We start from the raw sequence: 5,166 nt of genomic DNA on the forward strand, positions 1-5,166 counted from the left end.
ATAGAGGTCAAGTACCTCGCGGTGTAATCAACTTTTGTGAATAGTTTGTAATCGATATGGACTTCGTCCAGATGGATTAGGACGGGTCATGAAAGTTGGTATCAGAGCGGTGGTCTTAGAGAACCAGGTCTTGTATTAGTGTGTCTACCTGATAGCTGTTTAGATGCATTAGTGGGTCTGGACTTCGACCGTGTCTGCATGTCAAAAGTTTTGCTTATCATTTAGTGTCAAAAATTATTTGCTTATCATCCTTAAAGTATAGACACATCTTACTGCCTCTATTGCATCGACAGTGTATAGATAAATTCATATCTTAGCGTATCTGTTATTGTTACTTTTGCCTGACAGCTTCTGTAGATTCCTCCGTAACTTATGGGATTTTAGTATTATATATGCATATGTAAATTATGTATTGCAGGGTACTAATCTACATCCTATAATCTATTTTTTATCGAAAATCCTTCATTTGATCGTACGAGATGAATCCCTCAACCAGTTCGAGTCCCTCAGATTTCGATAGATATTCCAACATGGATATTCACCTAAGCTCCGAAAGCGGTGTCACCAGAATGAATCAATCAATCAGCCATCCCCAATTCATCTGATGGGTTCGTAGTCGACTTAACCGATGGAGACTAGAAGAAGGTGATCCTTTCCACCCACCAACCTGCACTCTTGGCAATGAACCTGAAGCACTTACCGACGAACCCATTCGAAACACCATTTTCACACTCATTTTCCGAATATCTCGCCACGATTATATTCTATCCACAATTCTAAATCTTATTCATCCGCTCGTTCTGACCGAAAATCATCCCGGAATAATAGAAGAAGTCAACGAACTGCGAGCTTGAGAAATAAATTTGGAGAATATGGTGCAAAATTTACCAGCTTCAGCAACATCACCGGTACCAACAGTACCATCAGTAACAACACCAGTATCATCAACAATCCATGCCTCAACATCTCATTCTGTATCTCGAGTATAATCATCATCCTACGTATCATTCTACATAGCGATTATGTAATCTCTAAAGTCTTAGAGATTATTTATTCTAGCTCAAATCGAAAAGCAAATGAGTTTAATATCATGTTGACTCATTAAATCCATGATTACATCTGAAGAAAATATATATGTATATATGTTTTCTTAAAGATTGTAATTAAAAATTCTTTTGTACAAACTGTTAATGGTGAAAATATTTTAACGGGTAGGTAATACCTGAGGAATATTTAGATTTCACATTAATAAGTTACACTGTACATTCTTCGAATCTGATTCAACAGTCATTTACTATCCTACTTACATTCACAGATATACGAATCTGTTCATCACATAATAACCATTTTCATTCAATTTCATATTTGGATTTTGACCTATCAGAATCCAACAAGTGGCATAATGAAGAAAACATTGGACAAAAATAAAATTTGTTAGAAACAAACAAATTAACTATGAGAAATTTTGTTAAGAATCCACGCTAACTGTTCCTAGCTAACTATTCCTAGCTAACATATTACATTTTATTTATCGTAATTTATTTATCGCAATTTTATTTATCGTCATTTAATTTCTGTTATTTATTTTACGCACTTTAAATATCGGGACACGTATACAAGGTTTTGACATATCATATCGACGCATCTATATATATTATTTGGAATAACCATAGACACTCTATATGCAGTAATGCTTGAGTTAGCTATACAGGGTTGAGGTTGATTCTAAATAATATATATACTTTGAGTTGTGATCGAGTCTGAGACATTATATAACGGGTCACGACACGTAATAATTAATTCGAATATTATATATTAAACTATATATGAATTGTTGAACTACTAATTGTGGACTCTTAACTATGGACTAATGATATTGGACAATTAAAATAAATTAAAATATTGATTATAACATATGAAACTAAACAATTCTTCAAGTTTGCCACTTGATTTCATTTTAAACCTCATTTGTATCTTGACGATTACAATTTACGTTCAAACTTTTCATGATTCTTGAAAACACCTCAATCGAGAGGATGAACCAACCACACTTCATCTACAGAAGAAAATATTTATGCATATAGTTATGCACCTAAAAATATTCGGAACCTGAATAAACGTTTAACACGTATCTTTGCTAGCTCCTTTGGCGTTGTTATTACCGAAAATAACTTTGCAATTCCTTTCCAAAGTAGCCAATTTTGTCACAGCCCCAGCAAATCAATTTCGACTCTTCATTCGAATAAACTCTATTATAACCTGGATATATAAGTTGCCTTTCGTCATCGTTACTGAAGAATTGTTTATATTCCACCACATTAGTAGTAAACTTACCAGCAACTTCATTACTCATTGGTTTAAGTCTCTCTGAGGAAACATTATATTGTTCGTTGAAACTCTATTATGTACTCATCTACATCTTGTAACAATAATTGCCATACCAACTACCGAGAATCAGCAATCAGTATTTTGAAAACTTGCAGTATGCCTACATCAACAGTTATATGTATATATATAACATTTATCCCTTAGAATTATGACCTTCCATTCTGAAATTCTGAAAAGCACCCAGTCTACGAATCAATACTCCGAATTTTAAAAAAACTAATGAAGCAGTGAAAACTGAAGACTGCCTTAACAGTCAAAAGTTTAATGATAAAGGATGGAGTGTTGAAAAAAAAAACTCAAAGATTTTGATACTGAAAAAATGAATTGAGCAAATCATGAAAGAGACTCTGAACAAGGACTAAACTTGTACATAAAAGAATCTTGATGATTCTGTTTCTGATGAAATCTTTAACGAATACCTTGCTCCTTAATCGCTCTAAATCATCGTGAATGAATTTCTTCATCACAATTTGATTCTGAAATTCTAAGATATCATCGTATCTTTCTTTATTAATATCCTCAATATTTCTGAAGATATCTTCATAAATATTTTTGTCCGATATTATTTATCTCTCCGAGCTATCTGTGTTACATCATAAAAGAAACTGTTTTAGTTTCTAAAATTATGAAACATTCGAGTTTGAATTATGAATGATTTTGAAGTAGTGATGGAAACTGATGCATGAGTTAGTATAATATAATGACACTTGATCAACGTGATTATATTACAGTAAGTCATGCTGAGTTTCTAATGAAACATGATGATTCACAGACCATAACGTCATCATGTGCCATGTTACACAACTCTTACATTCCATCTAATCTCTAAACATATCAAGAACATATATTCTTGATAGTTCTAACTTTCGTGATTCTGGTAATTTAACCAATCAAGATCGTGCTATTACAATCTCACTCTTATAACGTTAGTCATGTTCATTTGAAACTTCATACCTACGAATTCTGGACCATTATTCGCTTGATTTAAAGTTGGGAAGAGAAAATAAAAAGGCAAAGAGCTCTGAAATATAAAGGAGAATATAAAGTCTGATAACAACACATAAATTACAAACCGTGTATATCAATGTTTATCGTAACATAAAGACACGGGAGAATTAAAAACACTATAACCCCAAGGGCGAAGTAGAAGAAAACAGATTCCTCCGGTGGAAGTTGGAAAAGGAGAATGATTGTGGTGATAGTCAGGATAAGGACAGGGATCAGAACTGGATTAAGCATTTTCACAATCTTTTGAATTTGGGAATTGAGTATAGGAATGCTAAAAGTAATGGAACGGAAGAAGTTAATTTATAGTGAAATCAAGGTAGATCTCCGCATTTAATTAGAGAGATCCTAATTTCCTATATTACCCAAGAATCAAATCTTTTATAGATTCGAAGATTTTCTTTAAATTCCTTGAATTCCGGAATTCAACAGTGAGTACATCAAAAGTCAAGATGAATCTTTATTTCGCATTTCACTCTTTTGTGATAGCTTCACTCATACGCTTCGCGTAATCGAATTGTTTTATCTATATTACTCAATGATGATAAAATTCTAATTATCAACTCATATTCGTCATGAAAACATACTTATTGTCAGTCATGACGATCCCAATCAAATTTCGAGACGAAATTTCTTTAACGGGTAGGTACTGTGACGACCCAGAAATTTCTGACCAAATTTAAACTTAATCTCTATATGATTTTGACACGATAAGCAAAGTCTGTAATGGTAAGTCTCGACAATTTTGGAACTATGTTCATATACCCAATTACCCTTTGACTGTGCCCGATGATTCACAAACAAATTGTTGTTAATAAATATGTATATATATATATATAAATATAAATAAAAGTGTATATGTTAATTTGAAGTAATAAGATACAATTTAATCATTTGAATTGGAAATGTAAAGTAATATACAAAGTAATTAAGTTGTTACTAAAACGAGTCTCTATATATATATATATATATATATATATATATATATATATATATATATATATATATATATATATATATATATATATATATATATATATATATATATATATATATATAGTGTATAAATATTAAATTTTATATTATACAATTAATAAATCCTAAACAATTAATAAATTGTAATATTAATATATAAAATATAATTACAAGTTAATTCTAGTTGTTATTGTATTATTATATATATTATTATTTAATATCAGTACTATTAATATTATTAAAAATTTATAACATAAAATTTATACATTTAATTTGTTATGTTATTGTTATTACTGATATTATAAATATCAAGGTTAATATCATTAATATTATAACTAATAATAAAATTTTAATTTTAGTATTTATGATTAATATTAGTATTATTATTAGATATTATTATTACTATTATCATTAACAATTAGTATTATTATTATAAATTATTATAAAATCATTTTTAGTATTATTTGACAATATTAATATTATTATTATTATTATTATTATTATTATTATTATTATTATTATTATTATTACTTCAATTATTAATAGAATTTTTAATTAATATAAGTACAATTATTAAATATTTAATATTAATATGAAAGTTCATAGAGATAGATGTAGGATTCTGTTTCCTTTCACTTTCAAGCAATATACAAGTTTGTTTCTGTCTCCAAAATTATTAGATATCCATACCAAATATTGTACGAATTTGTTTCACATCCCTTTCTACTTTAAACACATCTTATTATCTGCCTCAATCCATCTAGATCATAAATATATACATAGCCATGACACACACAA

This window comes from Rutidosis leptorrhynchoides, chromosome 6, assembly GCF_046630445.1.
Source record: "Rutidosis leptorrhynchoides isolate AG116_Rl617_1_P2 chromosome 6, CSIRO_AGI_Rlap_v1, whole genome shotgun sequence".
NCBI classification, from domain to species: Eukaryota; Viridiplantae; Streptophyta; class Magnoliopsida; order Asterales; family Asteraceae; genus Rutidosis; species Rutidosis leptorrhynchoides.